Source organism: Dicentrarchus labrax, unplaced genomic scaffold (genome assembly GCF_905237075.1).
Source record: "Dicentrarchus labrax unplaced genomic scaffold, dlabrax2021, whole genome shotgun sequence".
NCBI lineage: Eukaryota > Metazoa > Chordata > Actinopteri > Moronidae > Dicentrarchus > Dicentrarchus labrax.
In genome coordinates this window covers 28,155,508-28,182,209 of record NW_026136711.1, presented here as the reverse complement: position 1 = coordinate 28,182,209, position 26,702 = coordinate 28,155,508, and the positions used below count along the sequence as shown (strand labels likewise).

Genomic DNA, 26,702 nt, shown 5'->3' with positions numbered 1-26,702 from the left:
AATATATACATTTATATTGGTATTTGGATATTACATAACTGTCAAGCTACTACTTGTAAACACAACCAAACTAAATTTAACGGTGTTAGATGATGTTTAGATGACGACCAACTTTCCTTTCTCTTTCCCTTCTTGGTATCCCTAAAACTCATTCACACAGGACCTACATACCTTAAACAAACAAGTGTACAATACATACTCTCCTTGACCCTTTAATTAGGTACATGTATACAATTGAATACAATCCAGTAAATCAGATCTGCCACAAATTCTTCATTTGTGAACAGTTTTTAGTTTTAAATTAATACTTCTCAGTCACTGTCAATCAAAACTGCAAATTAATATCTCTAAAGGTTGAATTTATGAGCATTTGTAATGGATTGCATTAGATTTTAAAGGTGTACCTAATGAAGTGCCTCACTACACTGAATGAGACACATACTGTATATACAGCATTTCAGTCTTCTTCTCAATATTATATTATAATTGTTTGTTTTTTATACATCAGATATTTGTGGTCTTATGTGATGTGAAAGGAAGAAAAACACATGCACATTAGTCATTCTCCAATGAGCACAACTAAAGAACATATCTAACACCTATGTGGTGTTTCTCCACTGAATTACATAAGTCTAATACACTAACCTCTGACCAGAGTCACATAACTCCATTAAGCTTTATGTGTTAGTTTAAAAATAGGCAAATACCAGGGCAAGTCATCAAGTAGATTTTACAAGGTGCACATTTATGGCTCCATTTTATGACTCACTGTGCTCTGTGGTCAGGAATGGATGTTGTTGTTGTTGATTTCTCTGACAGGGGATAGTACAACATTTTATTAATTGCTGATTTACCCATACAGTTTTGCTATGAGTAAGAAATTGTATTAAATATTCATGCTATAGAATTTGCCACATTTTTAGCTGTGGTATTTTTTGCACTACAGCCCCAGAGATCACTTGGCAATTAATCAGTGTGGACAGAACTGTGACATCTGTTTCCTCAGCTCTTTGTTGGTTCACGTCAACAGAAAATCTTTTCCTGGTTGGATAGGGAGGCTGCCGCTGTTTAGGTTATTGTTGATTGATTAATCCACACAAATCAATGTTACTGCATCTGAAAGTAAACTTGTAACATTTGGAAATAAAGCACATCACTTTCTATGTGCCAGGCAACCAACCCAACGCTGTGACAGACAAAAACAGTGACAGACGAACATGTTTTCTGGGAACAGTCCCCAAAGTTGATTGTTTGTTCCGTGGTGGTAATGATTCCAGGAATTCTGTTTTCAGTTCCTGGATTTTATATCTGGGCAGAATTATTATTGGTGGAGGTCTGGACATTGTTAATTATTACATCTGGACCCCCTTCAAGGGATAATATGTTTTGTGATTTATCTGCCTACACTGTCAAAACCTCCAACTGGAATTACCTAATTTATTTTCTTTTAGTTGTGACATTTTGCAGGACTCTTTTCCAAAGCAACATTGTGTAGTTTTTCCTGATTTGCACACTTGGTATCTGAATTACGAGGCCTGTGTAGCCAGTGGCAGAATAGAGCTGCATTAGTCTTTAGATTAAGTTATTGAGTTAGAGATATTGATTCTTTTTGGGAAATTAGGTCATTCCAGCAGCAAAAGTGATAAGATTTAGCATAGGCAAAAAGACAAGGAGAATATAATCACACAGATTTGGAATAATCAAAAAGGAGTCCATGTATCTGAGCACAGTTTGGTGGGCAGGAAATATGCAAAGTAGATAATCTAGAGGGAATTAGTTAATGTTCTGTTTTGCCAATCATGTCTCTTTCTTGACATTGACATCTTGACATCTCACTCAACAGCAGTGCAACAAAAAAGGCTTAGAAAGTCGTTTGTGACCTTGGTATAGACTAAATCATTATTTTTGGTTATGCAGGGGAGTTTCTGTCATGAACAGGATCTGCATCAGAGCAGACTCTGCTTCACAACTCTGTTTTAAATTGTCTAGAGTGTATAGCACTGCACAGCATGGATCCTTGTATGACAAAGTCCAAAAGAAACGCAAACACATCTGTCAGTACAGTCTCCTTCAGAAGTATTGTTTCTTTCAAGATGGTTCCTGCTAATGAGCAGGTGGAAGATAATATTGTTTAGTCAGCTTCTCATCTAACCTGAATCTTCATCCTGATAAACACCCTCTTCAAAAGACAGCAACTTTAGCTAAAACCCACAAACTTCTGCTGTAGCCCCAGTTTATGCATTTCCTGTTGAAACGTGTTTAATCTTTATTGATGGGTTATTTATTGTAGCAAAAAGATGGTTTGATTTAATTGCATTTGCAGAAAGACGTGATTTCTGAAAGATGTGTGTATTTTTTTCATTCATTTTTTTGGTGATGATTTAATCTTATCCAGGATAAAGCAGTTTTCAGGGAAGTTCAAATGGTGGTCTACACTTGTTAGGTTGCCCACTGTAGTGCTTGCTAGCTTGCTCACTCATTTGCTAGCTACTTAGCTCACTAGCTAACTTGTATAATGGGGCTGACATTCTTGCTAAATTGAAAAGAGTGCCAGAACACTGCGGATGGCTGTGAGACGGTTCTGGGGATTCAGTCTATCTCTGTGATATGCTGTAGATTAACCAAAAGAGACACTTCCTATAAACACTCAGGAAATTCCCTGTAAAAGATCAGCAGTCAGCCAATAAATTAAACTGCGTTGGAACAGATTGGGATTAAAAAAACAATGATAACCTGAAGTCACCTGGACATTTTTATATCTTTAGAAATGTGGATACAGGTCATTATTGCACTGTATAATTCAAAAGGAGACAAACTCAACACCTTAGTGATTTACCATTCAAGTATGAATAATCTGTCCCTGTATCTGTATTTAAAGTTTAAAGACAGAGACGAGAGTAATATTGTCTCAAGCAGATTATTCACACATCTACAAAGAGACCCTGAAGTGAGTCCTTGATCTCTTGTAACAATGAAAACCAACCTTTTGTCTTGTTTCCATAATAACCTTATTACTCTATGGTATCACAAAGTCCTAACAATTTCTTAAAACCGTATGCTTCCTCTAATAGGGAATAAATGTAATTTAATTCCTGCACAAGGACCTTGAAGGATCAATTTGGAAGCGATGGGAAAGGCACCCTTGTGTTAGCGAGGCAGGGAGACCACTGTCAGATAGGGGGGATAAATAGGGGCTTTGGTGCCTTATGTGAGGAGAAAACATTGGCATGAACCAACCACTGACTATCAAGGACAAGCAATCTCCATACGCAGTATGCTGAAATAACCTTGATGCTGGAAACTGAATTTGATTTAGAAAAAAAATAATAATAATAACAGTAAAGCTGTATTTTGAACAAGATTTCCATATGGTAATAGGCTGCACAGTGAGACACAAATAGGATTCCAATTGTCCCATTAGACCTGATGAAATCAGGAAAATGTCGAGGCTTGGCTAAACATCCAGAATTGATTGAAGGGAATATCAGAGGAATTATAGTTATTCCTGACCAAAAGCATTAGCTTTTCTGACGATAGCTGCAGAAAAGAAGTGTTCTGTCATGCATTAATGTATTGTGGGCAGGGATTTTCCTCAAAGCATTTGGTTAAAAAATATCTCCTTTGAGCTTAAGCACACACCATTTAGATTTATTTTCTACAATATGCTGATTAATGTGTTTTTTTAAACTAAGTCAGTATGGTTTGCATTTCTGACCAACCAGGCATTCAGACATATTTAATATTTTCCTTTTGGCTTTTCTTATTTTATTCCTTATTCACCTGTAACCTAGATTAAAAAAGAAAAAAAGCTATTTCACAGCTTCATAAAAATGCGATGCTACCCATCAGTCTCCAACAGCGGGATGGTGAGGCAATGCCATAAAAGTCTATCCTTTGTTCAAGTATAAGAGGAGGCAGTCATTTCAGTGGAGGGCAGACAAACAAACAGCTTTTCTTTTGTTTGTTGCCATTTAAAGTTGAACATAATCCCCCCCATTTTCTCCGGCAGATTTCAAACTCACTAAAGAGGTACGGAAGTTTGCAACTTTCTCGGTGGAACTTGAGCAAAAAACATTGACGAGGATTCGAGATTTCAAGAGTTATCGCAGACATTACACTGAAATCTTTTTGAAGTTACGGGGACTCTCAGAGAGTGTTTCTAATTTGATTCTGAATGAAGAATAGAGCTGGGGTGATACAGCCTGGCAGCAATCTCAGGATAAAATTTTGACATAATGTCACTTTGACTCAGGGCGTGTCATTTCCATTACAAATGACAAGGCGCTTAAAAGTCAGTTAAAACAGAGAGAGGGAGAGGGAGAAGGACGGAGAGGCGTGTGGGTGAGACAAAGTAGGATCAGATTTGAAGGCTGAAAAAAAAAGGAAACGTTGCAGGATGCAGAGAAACAGTTGTTTGATCAGCCAGTAGCGAGTGAGCTGCTGCAACTCTGGAATTTCATTACTCATTTGTTCTTTTGTCAGTCTGATGAAGAGGTGATCAAAATGAAACAGTTTATTCTTTTCTGTTTATGTAAGAAAACAAACGTGGACTATGCTGTGATCACATAGCAGAGTGCACCATTTCCCTGCAGGATTTTGTGTTGAAACATAACATACATTTCCTGGTTTCTTGTAGTATTCAGGTCAATCAATTGCAAAAGAGCAGGGTGGGATATTGCCACATTTTTCATGGATAAATCTATAATTTTTAATCTCATACTTCCATTTTTCCTATTGTATTGATCCATTTTGTACCATCAGCAAGCTCTGTGAATGGATTAAGCTACCATGCAAACAAAGAGAGTGTGGTGTCCCAACATCAACAGTGTGATCAATGGCAGAGACAGCCCGGGTCAACAATTTCAATGCCTGTGTTTACTGAGCCAAAGTATTGGAGTAAGAGGGGCCAGTGGAATAAAGGGTGCAAACTTGAATCAATACAACAGCTATCATCATTTGCAGGGTTTATTAATGGCTTCGCCCCAAGCCGTCAATGAGAGTAACACTCACTTGCATTTAGGGAACCAACACTCCAGCGTTTATGCAGCTCGCCTCCTATCAATCATCACAGTCTAAGTTGCTCTCAGCAATGGTCTGGCTACCTCCATTCACCTCACAAAACACCCACCTCCATCATGTAATGAATGGCATCAATTATGTGGCCAGGCTGCCAACATATACAAATGATTCAGAATGGGTCAAAGTCTAAAGGCTAGCAAAAGTAACTGTGCAAGGCTTAGTTTAATTCACTTTCTTTCACTCTTTTATTCTTTTACAATTGATCGTTCATGAAATTTAAAAGGTGTATTTACCCGTTCATGACTGACAGAAGCGTTGCCCAGAGGCATTGATAGGCTCTTGACAGTGGGGACTTAGCCCAGCCCAGGAATCTTTAGATTTCACCCCGTAAGTGCCCCATTTTCAAATTAAGTAAATTATGTGAGACACTGTGCTCTACTGAAAAGTTCCAGTTAAGTGCGTAGGCTGGCTTTCACACCATAAAATCAAAATTAACAAAAAGAGTGCAATTTGAGTTCTCATTCAGTTTTGTTATTATTTTTATTTTCAGCAGCAGGAATAAAACCCAAAGAAAAACTAAGAGCCTTGACAATGATGAAGCAGTCATATGCTAAGTTGTATGTCAGCAATGCTTTGTTCAGTTTTGAAAAATGAATTGAATTAACTGTTCTTTAGCCTTGTCTGTGCCTGTTTGCATTCATCCTTTTCTCTTTTTGCCTTGCCTTAGTGAATTAGCTAGCTAGCTGCCACCAGATGCTATAATGACCAGCCCTGTAACTGGTGTACTCTCTCTCATGCGCTCTCACACAAACATTTGGGCTGTACGGACACCCTGGCCTAATGATGCAACTGGTGCTGCCTATCCTCGTGGTACTACAGAACATGTCATCCACATAATGCAGCGGAGAAAGAGCCACACTGCTTTTTAGGGCAGTTGAATTGTTTCTACAGTATGTGACAGCTATTCTGCTAAAGAATAGGTTCTGTTCAAGTCAGATATAATGGCGGTGTAAAGTAAATTCACAAATCAATTTTTCCTACTGTCAAATAAAACTGTTGAACTCCAGGTGATAGATGAACAAAAAAAGACATAAAGGTATGCTATTTCAGAGCTCACCAAAAATGATTGAGGATTTGTCAATAATATGGAGGAAGAGATTTGATTAAAATGTATTTGGACTAATTTGATCCATCAACTAAACGCAATGACATAAGCCTTTATATTGTATGAATTTCATAACAATATAATAGCTTAGCACTTCTCATGATCCAAGAATGTGCTGGCTGGTGAATTTGGCTGACTGTGCAAGCTTATCGTGGTTCTTCTTTTGTATGGTTCTCTGCTCTTCAGTCTCTACACAGCTTAGACTGCAGTGCTTGCAGCAAGGTACAGTACTATGTCCATGGGATTAGCCCACTTTAACACAGCTCCCACTGCACTGACCCACAGACTTGAAATTGTAGTCCTGCTTGACAAGGTCTGCTCCATAGGCCAGGGTACCAGAACCAGGATTACAATATTTTGGCCCAGAGCTCTGAAATACATTGACACGAATGGTGCTGCAATGAGTGATTCTCTTGTCTCTTCTTTCACTGTCCTCTTAACGCTGCAGCACAAGGCTGAAGTATATCTGCATTACCTTGGTATGACTTCAGTAAATATGCAGTACCTTCATAGTGATGTAGGACTCTGTTCAGCAGTCTCTGTTAAAAGGTGTATTCATACAGTCACACAGTCACCGTGGTCATTTGACAGAAGTCATACAAGACGAAAGCTTTAATTAAAATCAGCGGATGACATGATTAAAAACGGTGGTTCTTTGCTTCATCAAGGCATACGAATCTCCTTTCTTTAAAGTAATTTGCCACAGGACAAAGATGTCATGGAGTCATCTGTTATTCATTTTATGTTTGGCCTGCATTTCTCCATCAAGTGTTCTTTTATTGTAGAACTGGGAAATGAACAATGTGTGCACTATGCTGTGAATTCTCCAAAGAATCCTTGACAAGGCTTGAAAGATAAAGCAGGCATCGAATAGTCAGATCTTCATGTGTTTGATTGTGGAAGTAGAATATCTGTCTCCGCATGCAAATGAGGACTCCTTTTTTCCCCCACTTATTTGTCTCTTACTGTAAAGTTGGAATAGTGCCCATAAATCTTCATCTACAGGTATCATACAACCCAATTGCAAATAAATGAAAAGAGCAATTTTGTTGAGTGCATCAAAAGTGTTTGATGTATTTTTATTGTAATTTTGTAATATATATTTTAATAACATTAATATTATGTCCAGGCGGTAATGCTGGCTTCATATGGTAGACAGCCAGTTTTACTAATATTTAAGTAGACACTGCACATCTTTAAATCCCAATTTTAAACAAAGCTGCAGCAAATCTAGTTTTCATTTTAGCTAATACAAATTATCTTTAAATACAATGCTCATCCACAGTTTGCCTTCAGTCATAATATTGGGATATTTACAACATTATGCATACTAAATACAAATTAGCACATGAAAATAAACTGGTCTGGCTGAGTGGCTGATATGCCATGTCTTTAGGATAATATAAAAACTTCCAGTAGTGAGCCCTGAGGCCACCAGCAAATTAAAGTCTCATCATTATCTGACTTTACTCATATTGTTTATACCATATGAAATGAGTTGAATTGTGTCTCTGAGGAATGGGTGAGACGTTTCTAGCTGAGGGCACTAGTTAATGTGCCGGCATGCATTAGAAAATAAATAAATTAATTAACTGGGGTACAGTGGTAGCCTGGAGGTTAACGAATCCAGCTCGTAACAGAAAGTTTCCCAGTTTAAAGACTCACTTGAGCTGGGCAAGGCTGGCTGTAGGGGGACTGAATTGACTTTGTAACTACTCTCAGCATGTGTTGAGCAAGGCACTGAAGCCAGATTCTTTGGCCCTGAAGGCTGGGCAAGTTACACTATTACAGTGGAAATATATGCATGTATAAAAATGCATGCTCTCGTGGCACTGTAGGCCATCATTTCAGTGAATCTGTAGTTGACCCGGTGGAGATTTACTGTAGCCATGTTGGACAGCTCCCATGTGCAAATGTGCGAATGACTCTACACTTGGCTTTAACCCTGCATGTTATCCCAGAAGCCATTGCTGCTGATATTCTTTGTCAAACTGGCTGAACAAAATATGAAGGTATTCTTTGTAATAAGACACCAGGGAACTTGCGCATTAGAATTTTCACCTACAGCAAATATTCATACGGAATATTCAGAACATACATTTGTCCTCCTCACTGCTACAGTTTAAGCCGGATATACTCCAAACAGTGTGCTCTCCCGGTCTAGAAAAGTCCAGATAATTGTAATTTATTTATATACATTTTTGTTTGAGGAATAAAGGAATCTTTTCATTTTGTTAAACGATAAATAAATAGAATAAAATGGTTTTGTGAACCGACTATCCTGATTTGTGGCAAATTGAGTAAGTTCAGTGTGCCATTAAATCTTCATGTTTTTATTAACAGTTAATGTTCTCCTAAAAGAGCTAGAATTGAACATAATTCAAAGCCGTGGCAGTAAAGGAAAGTGAGTGGTAAAGATGTAAATACAAAATTATCTGTGAAGGAAACTAAACCTCTTATGCTGTAAGTGTCTTTCATAAATATATTTTTCTTGCACAATGCAGCAAACATGAAGCATTTGGCAAGAGTAATTTTAAACCAGCTTTAATCATGGAAATCCTCAATTTCACTACAAAAATACCTGCATACAAATGGCTAAAGAGCATGCACAGACACACACATTATGCCCTCTGTTAAGTATTGTTTATCATTCTGAAACCATGTTTGCAAACACACAGTGCAAAGTGTTGTTATGCTTTCTAAAGAAGCTCTTTCTAAGCATACAAAAATGTAATATAAAATATGCAAAACAGGTTTTGCAGGTAATTAAAATGGACATCAGCACATGACTAGTACAAACTTTACAATGGATTATTATGAACCAAAGGTCAGGCTTGGGATGTGATAAAGAATACACAGTGTTTATAAACAGCTTATTTGTGTACACTGTGATATATATGGACATTTTGTGAGCAGGAAAACATGTTTTGAATTGTGCCAAATCAAGAATGCTGCATTTGCAGAGAAAATGTTGCTGCATGAGATTTCAGAGAAAATTGTATCACTGTCACTTTGAATTCTTTTCATCTTGCTTCTGTGATGCAAAATTGGTTTGGTGCAGCCGAGCACTTAACAACATCAGGGTGTTCACAGGGTGTGTGAAATATTTTTCCTTTCTGCACACAATCCTGTTTTGGGATCGTTTTTGTGAGTGACAACACATATTTCTTTGTTTAATGTTATCTCTTAAGTCCAGTATTAAGATCAGTGTAGGATCAGTTGCTATTTTCCAAAGGCAATTTGACATAAAAAGGACTTTTCATTCAAGAGTGTTCTTGTATTACCAGTAATGGAGAAATCTTGTTTAAAATAAAGAAAATTGTTTATCTGAGGGCAAACTGACACTGTGTGAGGACATTAAATTAAATGGTTAAATCTAATGGTTATTACTCAATGTCAAATTCACATAATCACAAAGATACACACAAATGCATTATAACAGAATCACTTGAAAACAACCAAGATAAACCAACCAAATTTATTTTATCAGTAGGCTAACCAGGGGATCTGTCTGTTTATTGTTTATTAGCTCCAAACAGCAAGTGCACAAGCTGCACAAACGTTAGCTGTAACGGACTTAACTCAGCCTCCGACAAATCTTCTTCTTCTTCTGTTATTTCCCTCCAGTCTCTCTTTGCCCTGTTTATGAAGCAGATTCATAAAGAGCTGTGATAATCAAACCACCTCTAAAAATGTGCTTCAAGTTCTGTTTGAACACACTGTGGTTAAGGTGCATACCACATACCAAAAAAAACAAGAAACCAAAAGGAAAATGACCTTGTTGCAAGAAAGATCTGCAAGAATACAATTGGGCACAGTGGTGCCTTGAAGGTATACCGCAGTCACCATCTGAACTAAGTGCGTTAGCAATTGACAATTAACAAAACAAAAAGAACCGCTAAGATCAATATGAATGTCATACATTTTTCAGGTGGTATTTGGTCAAGAGCCAAATTAAAAATTTGATGTGACGGTGGTTCCTGGCATCACCAATTATTACAATTCATCCCAACAGGGAAATTACTTAACCAAACTTCATGCAAATCCATCTAATAGTTGTTGAGACAGCGCACTCAAAACCAGGGTTTACGTGAGCTGGCATATGCCCGCTTTTGGCCAAACTCTGCACAAAACCAAACATGTGAACCTCACGGTGGCACTACAGGAAAATGCAAGGAATCACCAACATCAGTAGGATTTATCCTCTGGAGACCATTAATGTCTGTATCAAAATGTGTGCCTATCCATCCAGCGGTCTTTAAGATATTTCACTGGAGTGAAGTAAAAGTGAAAATATAATCATATAGCTATTAGATAATTAAGAGGATCACCAAAGTAATTATGATTCATGCTCTATGGAAGATGAATGTGTGCACCAAATTTCATGGTAATGGGGGACCAACTGATGGACAGACCAACATTGCCATAGATCTGTGCTGCTAGCATGGCTAAAAAAAATCTATCTACACAGACAGTATTTCTTAGTTGTCACATTTCACTAAACCTGAATCAAAAATCACTGGCGACACGAATGTCTCCCACAGGGCTGGTTAACAACCAGTTCTGTCTTACCCGGGAGAACCCAAAGAATTCATAGAAAGCCAGACTACTGCATACTGAACCTGCTTTATGTGACAGATCCCTGTCCATTGCTGGCATAATCACTGCAAAGTTCTGTTCATGCTGGAGTAAAGAAGCTGCCAAAATGCTTCGTGGGTATTCTGTGCTGAAATGGGCGGCTACTGTCTGCCCTGCTGGTTTTCCTGCTGGCACGTTTAACAGTTTTTCCAAGTATGCTGGCACTTTGACTGTTCAAATACAAACAAACTGTACAAACAAGGTGAAAGGTGGATCAAGTACAGCAAGTAATGGTCAATATTTTAAAGAGTCTTCCCATTTTAGATATTTCTGTTTATATGGAGTGATTTGGAGTCACACAAACACGTCTTAGACTATTTAGAGCATCAACATTTGCATCATTTTGAAAAATTATTTAGTAGAGTTCTATCAACCTTTTCTGACAGTCTCTGCAAAAACTGTATAATGTAAACTTCACAAATTCACATTTAATTGCAAGCTGTGGTATTAGAATATAATAATATAATAACAAGAATAGCCCTGTTATTTCATCCATCCCTGTATGTATGTGTGTTTGAATCAGATTGGTATTTTATGTCTATACAGAGACACGCTTTCAAAAAGCTATCTTTATCATGTTATTTTATGAGTATTTATTTCCTATGTTCTGTAATCAGTCTTTGTTGAATAGATGGAAACACTGTAATTTCCATGTTTTTATGGACAACCAAATTGAATGCTGAATCTTGACATAACGTTGTTGGGAAGACAAGAACTTGTGATCAAATTTAAAAATGATCAAATTTAAATATATCATATATCAGCTCAAAATATTGAGTCTCTAATCTAATTTAAATCTAAAAATAGACAATATCGGTCCAAACAGTCCTAAAAACCATCTTAATCAAACCCTAATCCAATAAAAAAAAAAATTGTTTGAGACAATTTATGTTTTTCCTTTATGTCTCAGAGAGGAAACTGAAAAATAAAGCTGTTTTATGCTTCACGTGGTATCAAACTTATGTCAAAACGGAGAATTCTTCCTCAAACTCCTAACCAAAAAGCTCTTTAATGAGCAATATTCTTAGCCGAATGCATTTCATGAACTCCAATTATCCTGAAGGGTGGGGTTAATATATAGATCCCAGATGAATGGAAAACACCTAACAATAACTCATCCTTAGGGCTGGACACACACCTCAATACATGAACCAGACAACAAAACCGTTGAAACAACTCCCACACTGAATAGTCAGTCTTCTGTAGTCCCAGATTTCATGTATTTATAAACATATTGAAAATGTACTCTGTTTTGCATCATTTTTGTCCACATTTATGTCTATTCTACACGGACTCCAACAACAAATTAGCAAAACAAAACACTTGACTTTTTTGCTGTGTGTCCTCAGCAGGCAGGGTTTTTATACCATATGAATTCCCAAATGGTGTTTATATCACCTTCCCACATCAGTGCGCCCGCTAAAGCTGCATTCTATAAATCAAATGAAACACTGTCGGGTTGCATCATAAAAACATCTTATAGTGTGATGGAAAAACAGGCAAATCAATCAGTCAATTAGAAAATGAAAGCAGCTGCTTCTTCTGCAGTGTTTTGTCAGCGTTTAATTGGTGAGGAGGTGATGATGAAGAATGGACAGAGGTCATTCATCTCCTGCAGCCAAGGTTTTCTTTAGGACAGGCACAATTGCGGGCTTCATCTCAAGGGCAGGAAAGCGAAGGTTAGGAATTGAGCTTTTGAGAAAAGGGACAATTTGAAAACACTTTACTTCACACATCAATCTTGAGGTTGCACTTATTTTGCACTGCTTCGCAGAGTTTTTATGAAAATGTTCCTCCAGGTTTGCATTTATTATGTATAACAGAATGCTTGATATGATTTCTACAACCCAGCATAATGAATGGGTAAAATGGGCTTGTTTGTTGTCCGCATATTTTGCCCATATCTCTGCAGTAGTGATAGTGCAGCTCTGTTATCTCTCAGGCCTGGCAGCTTAAGGGCTTGGATTATCCTCCTTGGAAGCTCCTGTGCTCCCAGGCAACAGGTCCCTCTAATGATGGGAAATTATGCTTGTGGCACGTCAATTATGGTGCAAAAATACTCCCAAGCAGCTGTGTATCATTTCTTGAGGCTTAGCATTTCTCTCATAAGAGGTTTTCTGTGCTATTGCAGGTTCCTTCCCTCCCACTCACAGTATCTCTCACAATAGGACCAATAAAATATTAAGCAAAAAACATACAGCAGCAAATATTTTCCCTCTACAAGAGCTACTTCTCGATAAAAAAACAAATTACTTTTCTCTCCAGCGAACAGACATTTAATTTCAAAATTTGACAAGAAGAAAAGGCACACCAGTGTAGCCAAATTTGTGAATGAGCAATGGGTGATCCAACAGAGCAGATTTATAAAGCACCAGCGGCCTGTGAAGGCCTATTACCTAATCATTGTCAGCCTGTCACTCCAGATGACCTCATCTGCACATAAACACAAAGAAGAGCAGCAAAGTGAAATTCCAAAACAGTAGGAGCCTGCTGTTAGGTAGCCTCCTCCATATGGTGCCTGGATTTCCCTCTTTTTAATTAACACCTTTTGAATGTAAGCAGCAGTCCCTTTTTGCACAGGACAGGTCAGAGGTGTGAAAAATACGCTGCGGAAGAGGCCCAGCCGGTCCGCACAGAATCTACAACAATATCTCAGTTTCTCAAGCTCTCAGTTTGAGAGGGAAAAAAATAATTAAAATTCAGTTTTACAACTAAAACATGTTGATTACTGCTTCTGTAACAAGTGCATATCCTCATCATCATTTTATATTCATTTGAAAGGTTTTGTTGTCTGGTTCATGTATTGAGATGTGTCCAGCCTTAAGGATGAGCTAAGCTATTGTTTAGGTGTCTTCCATTCATCTGGGATCTATATTCACCCCACCCTGCAGGATAACTGGAGTTCATGAAATACATTCGGCTAAGAATATTGTTCATAAAAGAGAATTTCCGATTTTGTGAAAGAATTCTCAGTTTTAACAGTCTGATATCACATGAAGCATGAAACAGCTTTATTTTTCAGTTTCCCCTCTTTTCAAGATTGACATACTGAATTCTGGTCTTATAAATGCAGATATGGATTACTTATTTACACATCCAGCAGGAAGCAACATTAACATTAATTAGGAGTCACCTGGTGAGTGTAAGTCCAATATTCTCCCCTTTTTTAGCTCACTTTGCTCTCTACAAACACTTGAAGAAAATATGTGGCTTTTTAGCAGCTAAATGCTCCACCATGTTCACTATCTTCTTTGCCAACTTTGCCTGTTCACCCTAAGTTGCTGGGCAGTTGCGGCCCAGAAAACCAAAACAATGAGCTGAAATACGTTTAAATACTTTGTAGAGGTGAGGGGGATCCAGGTGGCTATTTTCTCTGGGTTTGTGACTACGACCAACCCTTTTACATTCATGTAGTTCATATAAAAATATTGATAAGTGCAGCTTCAAGATTATTGCATGATGGATAGTTATTATATATGTTAAATCTATCAACATGTTAATGTAATGGGCTTGGAGTGATCAATTCTAAATGCAGAGGCTAATATTGAGTGCAACATCACTTTGTTTCTCCTTGATATTAAGGGTGATAAACTTGGAGTTGCACTGGGAGGCATTTTTGTCAGTTTTGAGAGTATTAGTGTTGCCAAAGCATGCTTGAAAATTCAGTCAATTTGGTGGCACTGAACTATGGCACTATTACAGAGTCAATTAGGTAGGCTACAGTCTAAAGCGTCCCTATTCTTAGGGTTTCGTGTGCGGATTCAGCTCTGCCTGAGGCGTTTCTCGACTGTAGTTATAGGAAAAAGGTCAGGCAGAAGTCAATTGGTTTGATTGAAACCACTGCCCTTACTTTAGAGGAGAGGTGAAAAATAAAATGGAACGTTATGCAGCCATGTAGGTTTATTTCCGTATCGCACTTTGAAGAGGGATTGCGACGAGAGCTTGCGTCAGTCCATCTGTTAATGAGATATCTCTGGTGATATCTCAGAAGAGCAGACTGGTTGGCTGGATAGAGGGGCTCTGTAATTAAACTCACTGTTTTTTGTAACTTAAATGTGATATGGCAGACAATCACCTCCATTCAACGTGGCTTAAACTTTGAGGGATGATTCATTCCGGCACTGTGTCCTGGTGTTTAAAAACATTACAGTGATTAGCTTGATGGAGGCGATGCTAACTAAAGGTCAAATTTTATATGATGACAGGTTTTGAAAGTAGGTCATCTTAGTTCACAACAATGTTGGGATGCTAAATTTCCGTTACTTCAAACTTTTTTCCACTTACTGTGTTTGGTAGCACAGCCGACAATACAATAGAAATGTTATTTTTAAAGTATTTGTCTGTTTATTTGTTTGGAAGTCAGAGATGACAGAGTTTCATCCAATCGTGCTGTAACTGGCCATATTTTTCAAAATGTCCTATTCATCCAAACACCATGGAGGGAGGCAGTGCTCCAGTTTATTGCCAAAGTACCATTAAACTAAAAGAGAGGGGGAAAGATTTGACAACTTTTTCTATTTTGACATTTCAATGTGGACTGAAAACTTTCTGTGGAACAAAACCATTCAACACATACACTAAATGGCGATTTGGCACTAACTTTTAATATAGATGTGTTACTGGGGACAACGGTATCAGAACTGTTATCATGTAATAGTGAAAAAATTCCATTTTATTTTATATATAAATTCATCAAACAAACAGAAAACACAATGAATTCTTCAAGTTTTCATGACAGGACAGTATTTAATGTGAAGTGAGCTACTGTCTACTCATCAAATATCAAAGAAAATGTGGCCACACAAAATAAATCTAAATGATTCTTTTGTACTCCAGTCACATAGAAAAAAAGTTTTGAAAGCCTTATACATTCAGAAACACAAACACCAGATGCTCACATTATAATATTTCCCTGTTCAGCTGTTGAGTTTAGCCTTTGTAAGAACACAGAGATCTTATATTTGTTTTGATTAATTTCAGGGTTTAAATGTAAAGCTGTAACTTCCTGTTTTATGTCCCTTTTTCTGTCACCTAACTGTACTCGCACTGATTCGTGAATTCATTTCAGAAGCTTTGTGTACGCTGGTTTTTAAGGAAGAGTTTGTTCGTTTAGTTTTATAAAAGAAGAATGACGAGAAGCCATTCAGTGAGAGATGAAACTGAAAAACGACTACTACGCTGTCAGGGTCCGTGTATGTTTTGGTCATTGGATTTTCCTTTCAGAAACGGGTATTAAAAAACAGAAAACGAGTGGTTATTTCATTTTCGTTTTAAAATACAAAAATGAAAATTGAAATACAAGGCGTTTTTCTTTTTCATGGTCAAAAGGGGATGAGCGAAATTTTAAAAATGATTCGATTTTCATTTTCTATTTCATATAACTAAAAATAAAATCACTAGAAAACAGAAACGGAAAAAAGGCCTGTTAATTCATATTCTGAGACCGGATGTTGTCATTAACAGGACGGTGCTGTGTAGAAGAAACAGTAGGTTAGTAGACTGCGGTCAATCCAGCCGTGAGTCCGATCTCCGTGGTCAAATCAGCCGCACTTAAATTTAGAGTGTACAAGTATTCTCAGCATTATGGTAAATGCGGAGAAACAGCGTATTTACTTCCGGTTTTCAAAATAAAGGTATTTAGAGCCGTAAGCTATAATTAAAATATGTTACATTAAAGTGTTTCATGCGCCCCTGATGAATAAAAAAACACTTTATATCAAGTATCTTTACTGCACCAGTGTGGAGAAATGCCAAAATAAAAGCCTCATATTTATGCCTCCAGAGATTGCATATTTGACCGTATTTGAGGTACTGTAAAAACATATTGCTCAGTGTTTCCTGGCTACTGATGGTATATTTGACTTTTACACATATGAGACTACAAACATACTTAATATCAAGCATTTTTACTGTACCAATTTGGAGAAATTCAACAATAAAAGTCCATATTTGTACCTCCAAGTGGTATTTTCATATATTTGAGCCACTGTAAAAACATATTGCTCAATATTTCCTGGCTATGGGTGAAGCATTTTCATTATACTTCAATAATGCTGCAGTAATCATGACAAAATTTCACACAAATGTTTAATAACATCTTGATAGTATAAACACTAAACACTAAACACAAAATCCTACACAATTCTAATTTGTTTACTTTTCACACAAAATGCAATGCCAGTCCACATTCTTCTTATTTTGCAGCTCTGCTGTGTCCATTTGTAGGTAAAAGGGAAAAATAATTAGTTTTAACTTCAAAACACCATTGTACCTACTGTCTCTTCCTCACATATTATTTTTTATATTATTCAGTGTGACAGCTGTTGCAGGTGGTTCCACATACAGTTTACATTTTTACAGTAGCTCAAATATAAGAAAATATGGAATCTGGAAGTATAAATATGGGACTTTTATTCTTCAATTTCTCCACATTGGTACAGTAAAAATGCTTGATATTAAGTATACTTGTAGTCTTAGATGTGTAGAAGTCAAATATATCTTCCATAGCCAGGAATTATTGAGCAAAGTGTTTTTACAGTAGCTCAAATATATGAAAATACCACTTGGAGGTACAAATATGGACTTTTATTTTGGTATTTCTCCACACTGGTGCAGTAAAGATACTTGATATAAAGTGTTTTTTTATTCATCAGGGGCGCATGAAACACTTTAATGTAACATATTTTAATTATAGCTTACGGCTCTAAATACCTTTATTTTGAAAACCGGAAGTAAATACGCTGTTTCTCCGCATTTACCATAATGCTGAGAATACTTGTACACTCTAAATTTAAGTGCGGCTGATTTGACCACGGAGATCGGACTCACGGCTGGATTGACCGCAGTCTACTAGTCTACTGTTTCTTCTCCACAGCACCGTCCTGTAAATGACAACATCCGGTCTCAGAATATGAAAAAACAGGCCTTTTTTCCGTTTCTGTTTTCTAGTGATTTTATTTTTTGTTATATGAAATAGAAAATGAAAATCGAATCATTTTTAAAATTTCTCTCATCCCTTTTTGACCATGAAAAAGAAAAACGCCTTGTATTTCAATTTTCATTTTTGTATTTTAAAACGAAAATCAAATAACCACTCGTTTTCTGTTTTTTATTACCCCTTTCTGAAAGGAAAATCCAATGACCAAAACATACACGGACCTGTCAGCCTTCCACAGCTTTCACACTGACATGTAAAAAGGCCTGAAGCTAGTTGTCCTCCCTACTTTGTGCTTCAAATTAACCATTACAGGAATATATTTAATTTTTTATTTTAAAGTCTCACAACAGCTATAATTCCTAAAATTAAGAATTGTGACATTGGCCTGTAAAAAACAAACAAACAGAAAAACTTCAGTATATGAAAGCAGACAGAATTAAAAAACAGCATAGTGGTGCTATCTGTCCTATCCTTGCGTTGACACAATAAGTCAAGTCATTTTAAATAATATTTTGCCTTTTTGTGTCACATGTACATTTGTTTCAGTACATTTTATTATGATACCGTGGTAAAAGGTGCGGCAAACGAGGACTACAATGTTGACACAGTAAGTAAAAACACATATGGTAGTGTGTGTGACTCCCACACAGACAGCAGGGGACAGAAGCAGCACATCCGTACATGACACCAAAAGGCAGTAGAGACCCTCAGCATAGTTTATTACATTAATATTTTGATTTTGGTAAGATTTACTTGCCAAACAGAAAATCTACCCACATTTGGTTCTTGGTGGGTGTTAATTTTGGCCCCTGTCTGCAATGGAGCTAAATCTGACCTGAGGTGAAACCAAACCAAAAACAAATGAAACAAACAAAATATTGAAAGGCAATAAGAAAATATGAAAAAAATATATTACTGCAGATTTAAATATGAATAGTTTGATATTTATGGTAGGAAAAAGAGCCTCATGAAAGAAATACACTTTTGCCACACTTTGTTTAAAAAATGCCTGGTTCTGTGCCCACCAAAAACTAATCACTTGTTCCTTGGCCCTTGGTTTAGTACTCCACCAAGTTTCTTTGAAATCTGTAAGTTTAGGAGATTTCCTGCCAACAAGTAAACTAAAAACACAACCTCCCGGCAGAAGTAAAGATGACTAAATATGATATTGATTTTTAGTTCTTGCTTATTTTTCCTGGGTAGTGTTTTTCAAAGTTGCTGTTGCACTCTGACACAGACCATGTCATGCAAATATCTGTGGGACAGCCAAATAAAGACAGCTCCACCGTCTGTGACATTGTTTTAAATAATACCAAATGTATGAGTGTAATGTAATACAGAATACAAACCTAATAGGTTGACTAACATTATTCTATACCACATTATTCTAAGCTATACCTTACTATTTCTGAAAATGTAGTCTCTTAAGTACCATTGGTATATGTGTTCTCACTTAATTTAACAAAATGTTTCAAGCTGAAGTCTGAGATCAGACAACTTTGCACACTCCAAAAGCACAAATATGAAACAGTCCTTTAAAGCCAGAAGCATCTAGAGCTTAGATAAAAAGATAAAACAAAGATGAAGTCATGCTCTTGCGTTCCACATGTTAATTATTTACTTGAGTGGCTTCACAGACTAAACACACAAAAAGACATGTGTGGTGAACAAATAACAGGGGAAAGATGTACAATTAGGAAACTCAGTGGAGCAGAAAAAAACAAATTGTGTTTTCAGATCTAATACTATTGTATTTCTTTGGTTTAATTGAACATGAACTGAGCATGGACATGGCATAACAGACTAAAGTATACAACGAGCCACGCTGATAGGGCTTGCAGTGGAAGATATGTCTTGGAAATTTATTTTGAAAAACAAATGGCAGCGTCGGACAGTCATTTATTTTCTGGCACGTCAGAGCCACATAGGCATTTAAAGTTATAGGCTACAGTATGCACTTGGCAAGAAAAGAGAACAATTTGCAAGAAGAGGTTATTTCAAATCTCCTCACATACCAATGAAAACAACATCCTGACTCAAAGCAAGCCAACACCAAACCTAGAAGATTTGTTGATTGTAAATGCAGCAGGAAGGTAAAACCTCCACATACAAAGTTACTTCCTAGCATCAAACAATGTTTCTCCGCATCCGGTTTTCCTCTTTGAATATGTTGTGAGTTGAGTACTTAAACTCTTCCATGAACTTTTGTGACTTTTCTGCAGTTCACATTTGATTTGTAAAACCAGTGTAGCTGTTGAGGGTGAATAGTTCATGTGTGTAATTTTAAATGTGGTTAGACACACATCCATATAAAACCTATATGATCCTATTCAGCTCTGACCTCCATCACACTACTTCCTGACATTCTCGTTAATCCAACAATAAGTAATCATTATTGGTGATTTAGTGCTATAAGTATTCAGCATGCGGACATCTGTGTCCTGTGTCATTTTGTATTTTTTTTTCATAACTTCACCCACTGACAAAGAGGTCTTTACATAATGTATTCACACTAGAGCACAGGGCAAGAACGCTGTAGTTTGCAGTGGATTTAAAAGGCAGTCATTGTTTAAAGGACTGCTGTAAGGTTAAGCAAACGTGCTGCTGTTTTAACCAGTTTTGACTTAAGAAGGAAATTATAGTACGTTTTACTTTGAATTATTACATGAAAGCCATGAAATTGGAAATGGGCTTTTGCTAATGTAAAATACAGGCAGAATGAAGGAAGTGGCCCCAAAATTGTTTAAATACAAAGCTTTTGTCAGCTCATATAGAGTTTAGCATGCCTGATTTTATCCCAGATTTTCAGTGCTCACAGTCACATGTTGCTCATAAAAGAATTTGCATATAATTTGTATTCGTAAATTCATTCATGCATCTGTATTTTTTATTGTTGGCAACTGAGATTGTGTTATGTGTACAGACTGTCTCACTAGTCTGGTGGTTTATTTTAACAAATAAACATGATCATCTCAAAGCCACTTGTTGGTAAAACCAGTTACACAACAGTTAAATGCTTAAAACCTTATGTAGTTTATATGGTGAACTTGTTAGCAAACAGTTGCTTTTTACATATTCAGCACAGAGCGTCACTGCCATATATTTATAGTCATGTTTATGAATTGAGTTTTTTTGCTTAAATATTTTGATATAATCTGTCATTTTGTTTTAGTTAAATTAACTTATCTGGTTTTACAGTGTAGTCAAACTTGCTGTTAAGATTAACTGAAGTAATTTCAGTTGCCTAATCTTTGAATATGGACTTCAGTATACACTATCATTATGATATAGGCATTAAAGTGTGTATTAGCTGTGCAACATGACATCACGCTGATAACTAGTTTATTGTAAGTGTCATTATTTTTTTTACCTTGGTCTGGTGCAGTTGTGACTATTAAACACACAGGGCATAAAAAGAGATCAAAATATTCAGTATTATGGCCAAACACACCTAGCCACTATCAAACAGTGGTCAATTGATGATCTCATGCTATAAGGAGTGAGAACCTGCTTGACTGCATGACTGAGTAATTGACCTCAATTTGACTTCTAATATACTATTAAAAAACATAAATCAGTTCACATTTTGACAGAGGAACATCTTTTATATATAAACACGTCTCTTCTCTGCAGTCTAAATCTAATCGTTAGCTTATTTGTTCGTGGGGCAAACATGAAAGTGTGTGTTCTTTGTGCGGTTGTGACATAATCCGATTTTGTGGCGGTGGGATCAGTGTTCACATAATTCAAATACATACTTGTTGATGGCTTGACTTGAAGATTTTATGAGATTTTGTTGATCTCACATACAGTATGTCTGTTTTTATCTGGAAGGCATCGGAAACTAAAAAAATAGCAGAAAGAGAAAGCTGCTCAGCCATTGTGGCAAAGACAGATTGGATGACTGTGGATGTCCTGACAGTGCAGCGATTACTTGTCACTATTAGTTTCCATTAGTTTTAGAGAATACATTGTTAAGATAACACCAGGGCAGTTCTCTACTGCGACATGTGCGGAACTGCAAAGTGATGGTGTGGCGTTGTATGTTTCTCACTTATCTAAACCCATCAATTCAAGTAAACATCGAAAATGACCGATAATAGAGCCTGTTTGAGTCAACTGGACAAGTGGGTCATCACACACAAATGGTGATGAAATGCACTCACAACTGCAGTCAAGACACACACTCCCTGCAGCAGTCTAGCATAAACTAAAAGATGATGTGAAGCAACCAGACAGTTAAAGTGTGATTTTTAGGGATACTACACATCACTTCTAGGATCAAATATGCAAGGCACTTCCTGCAAAAGGAAATACAGCACATGTGGTTATACGTGGCTTATAGATCTGTCAAAAAACAGCCTTGTCAACCATTAATCCATAACGTAGTCTCTCATATTTATTAACAAACAATCTACAAATACACTAACCTTCTTTCCCTTTTGAATCACCACCCAAATCTTGCTGTGCTCAGTGACTGTTCGTCCAGTTAAAGGAACAATTGACCAATCAGAGCTATGCAGGCTGGATTAAGAATAGGATCGTTGTCGTCCTACATAGCTAGCTGGCTACATCCACAAAAAATAGTCACAGAAAAATGGGCACTAATTGGTGACCAGTGTGGATGAAATCGATGCAGCTACACAGCCACTGCAAGCAGTCCTACTAGTGCAATTCTAGGTGCTTGGTTTCCACTGTTATAACCAATAAAGAGTAAAGGTATTAAACTATGAGTAACTACTCTACTCAGAGAGCAGCAGTGAAGTGTCCGTGAGACTAGAGCTAATTCTGGCCTGCAAATTTATTGTTTAATTTTCAGGATGTGGGATAGTAAAAGTATCTTTATTGGAGCTGTGCAACTCCTCAGGAGAACGAAGCAACTACAAAACTTGTAAAAAAACCAACAGGCCTGCATGACTGAATTCGAGGGCTTTTAAATTATTTTTCTTTGATGCAGTGATGAAAATTCTAAACGATGTGGAATAAGCGGTCTTCACACATTAAAAGATTTTGTGCTTGGATTTGGTCGTGATATCCTTCCTCTATCCTGACTTTGCTTTTTTACCAAATGTGTGTCAAAAAGGAGCTTGAGAGCAAAGGGAATCTTAATTACTCTGCTACATGTGCAGTAATTAATGCTGAAAATAAATTCCTTACAGGGCCAGATGATAAATCTGGAGAAAATAAGTTGGACACAGGCAGCATATGCTGATTTTATTTGTCATAAACTCGTATTGGCTATTGCAGTCCACCAGCCTCAAAACTTGTCTTTACACAGCTCTAGATGCAGGACTGTTGCAGAGTTTTTTTTTTGCTGACAAAATTTAAAATCTTTGCATGTCTATGGACTGGGTCAGAAATTCTGTCCAGCCTTCTCAAACTTAACGAGGTTCTGTGACAGCTGTGCAAGGACAAAACTATGTCTCAGACCTCAAAACTTTTTTAGACAGCTAAATCGGGATTTAGCTGCCCCTTCATTGAGCCGGGCACCAGGGTGGAAGACCACAGAATGACAGTGAGTCTAGACCACCATGGTTTTGTCAGTCACCAGTCCTAAAATAACAATGGCAGGAGCCTTTTTGCTGTTGAATACATGAATACATGACTCAGCTGATGGTGAGGAATGTGTAATTAATTAGCAGTTAATTGTTCAATAATGTTGAGCAGTCTTACTCATGCTGGTTGTTTCCTCATTTTTAGAAAACAGCTTGTCAGGCTGTACAGTTAATCTTTCGTGTGACATTGTAAGTAAAGACTCACCTTGGCAGAGGTATTTACAATTATAATCTTCCTTTACTCTAAACTGGTCTTCAACGGTGAAAGGTACAGTATGTGTCTGTATAGGATCTACAGTGTACTGTATGTACAAAGACATTTCTTGGCTGTGTCCCCATTGTCCTGGGAGCTGCAGGATGCTAAGAAACTATTCTTCAGACAAGCATGACACACTGAGGCACTCTAAATCTCATCCTGTTGAAGAAGCACTGGAAACATTGCTTTGACTGCACAAAACACATCACAACATTCTTTTGGGCTTTTTTTCGTTTGTTTATTTCAGTCTGCTTATGGAAGGATTCAAAGTTTTGTTAATTTTGTGTATGCATAGTGGGTCTAAGTGGGGATTCAAACTGAAATCAGCCCTGCGTTAAAACAGCACAGGGGGATGTGTTGTTGGGGGTGGGATCCACCAGGAATGCATTTGCATGTATTTTATTGGCTAGCCTTACCAGATGACGTTGCATTGCATAAATGCTCTCTGTGCCTTAGCAATACCTCGACAAGCTTCCCATCTAATAATAATATAATAACTAAAATAAAGCCCGAAAGCAGGGTAGGTTAAAAGCACAAGCAAGCGTTATTAAGCCAGTAACCCCCATAGCATATTGATAACCGTCACCCCTTAGCTAGCGCTAGCATATTAATATCATTCATCTCTTAGCAGCAGCTAGAGCAGCACACATAAACACATAAACCAAACTAGCGCTAGCACGCAACCAGCAAGCAACCAGCACATGCTAATCGCAGCAACCACGCTAGCTAAGTGAGCTGGTTAAGTGTTTAATTGTATTATGCCCAAGGAGTGCTAATGTAAATTAAGGAACAGCTCATAGTAGGAAAATATTTAAGGTGTATTGTTCTTATTTGTGTTAATATTAAAATCATTCAGCTTTAAATTGTTTGCTTGTTAGCCACCTGCTAATTATCTTTAGCTAGCAGCTAGCGCTAGCTTATTAATGCCTTGTCATTCTCGTAGCTAGCTGTGTGTGTGTGTGTGTGTGAGCAGGCTTGGTTGTCATGGCAATCAGGGAGCCCACAGCAGCGCGCACGCCCCGTCTCTAACTCCTCAGAGAGACAGAAACATTAAAATGAATCCCCCAAAAGCAGGCCAGGAACGACCAAAGAAACCGAAAAGACCGTGAGCCGCATCTGGACTATAGCAGTGCCGAGTTTCAGTGGCTAAATAAAAAACCTGGGGAGATTGAGAGAAAAAGGTTCAACGAGCGTTTTCAAGATCTCCTCTAATTAATATGGGAGTAGATGGGGCCGTGAGAGGGCGTTGCGGCGCATCAGTGCGTCTCCCGCCAAAACTATTTGTCTGACAGCTTCAGCAGTGTATCACTCGACCCCAACGGATTTACCTACGTTTCTATCTATAAATTATTCGTAGAGGAAATTGTGGCCATGACAGCAGTTTACAAATTTTTTTCAACAAATTTTCCTCCCCCCACACTCTAGCGATGACATCACGCACTCTGGCAGTTTTTCAGTTGGAGGTTCCGCAATACACACCCATTCATTTTTGACCGGTTTTGGCGATTTATCGGAAACCGTTTGGCGAAATTCTTAGAAAAGTCATAGCACTCGATCCCGGCCGAGCCCACGTTTGAACCTTTTTGTGTACGGCACAAAAGCCGGGAGAAGAAGCGCCAAAAACGACGGAAGAAAATAAAACTAGAAAATTCCTAAAGCAATTTGATGTGCCTCTCGGCCCATATGTTAATACCATGTCTACCACGCTAACCACTATATTAACCTAATCAGCCTCAACAGCTAAGGCTAACGAAATAGCTAACGCTAGCTGGGTTAAGTGTTTATTGTATATGCCCTGAAGGAGTGCTAATGTAAATAAGGAACACTCATAGTAGGTAAAATATTTAAGGTGTATTAAACTTATTTTCGTAATAATAAAATCATTCAGCCTTAAATTGTTTGCTTGTTAGCCACCTGCTAATTATCTTTAGCTAGCCAGCTAGCCTAGATTATTAATGCCATGTAATCCTCCCTATAGCATATGATAACCGTCATCCTCCTTACTAGCCTAGCATATTAATATCATGTCATTCTCTTTAGCTAGCAGCTAGACTAGCACACATAAACACATAAACCAAACAGGCTAGCTACGTCAACCTACAACGCAACCTAGCTAACCCTAATCGCTAGCTACATCAATCGCTACAGCGCTAATCGCTAGCTGAGTGCTAGCTTGGTTAATGTGTTTAATATTATCTCCTGAAGGAGGCTAATATAAATTAAGGAACAGCTCATAGTAGGGAAAATATTTAAGGTGTATTGCTTATTTTGTGTTAATATTAAAATCATTCAGCTTTAAATTTTTGCTTGTTAGCCACCTGCTAATTATCTTTAGCTAGCCAGCTAGCCTAGCTTATTAATGTCTTGTCATTCTCTGTAGCTAGCGTGTGTGTGTGTGTGGGAGCAGGCTTTAGTTGTCATGGCAATCAGGGAGCCCACAGCACGCGCACGCCCTCTCTGTCTCTAACTCCTCAGAGAGACAGAAACATTTAAAATGAATCCCCTCAAAAGCATGGCCAGGAACACCGAAAGAAAACCGAAAAGACCGTGAGCGCGTCATCTGTGACTATAGCACTGCCGAGTTTCAGTGGCTAAAGTTAAAAATGTGACCTGGGGAGATTGAGAGAGAAGAGGTTCAACAAGCGTTTCAAGATCTCCCATTTTAACATGGGGTAGATGGGGCCATGAGAGGGAGTTCTGGCGCATCAGTGCCTCCGCCAAAACTATTTGTCTGACAGCTTCAGCAGTAGTATCACGCGACCCCAACAAATTTACCTACGTTTCTATCTATAAATTATTTCTGTACAGTGAAATTTGGGCCATGACAGCAGTTTACAAATTTATTTTTCAACAAATTTTTCCTCTCCCCCACACTCTAGCGATGATGTCACGCACTCTGGCAGTTTTTTCGGTTGGAGGTTCTCGCAATACACACCCATTCATTTTTTGGACCGGTTTTGGCGATTTACCGGCAACCGTTTGGCGAAATTCTTAGAAAAGTCATAGCACTATTCCCCCGAGCCGCACGTTCGATACCTTTTTGTGTACGTGCGACAAAGCTCGGGAGAAGAAGCCCCAAAAAGCGACGGAAGAAAATAATAATAAGCCGGGGAAAATAGTATGTCTCTTATG

General features: G+C 37.7%; 2 protein-coding genes across 3 annotated transcripts in view; both read left to right on the top strand.

Annotated features, from left to right (window-relative positions):
- Window positions 1-26,702, top strand: part of LOC127371063 (immunoglobulin-like and fibronectin type III domain-containing protein 1) — a 190,148-nt gene that overhangs the window by 51,047 nt on the left and 112,399 nt on the right. The window lies entirely within an intron of this gene.
- LOC127371069 (metabotropic glutamate receptor 4-like) overlaps window positions 1-26,702 on the top strand; it is a 157,047-nt gene that overhangs the window by 91,672 nt on the left and 38,673 nt on the right. The gene's annotated exons all lie outside the window — the stretch shown is intronic.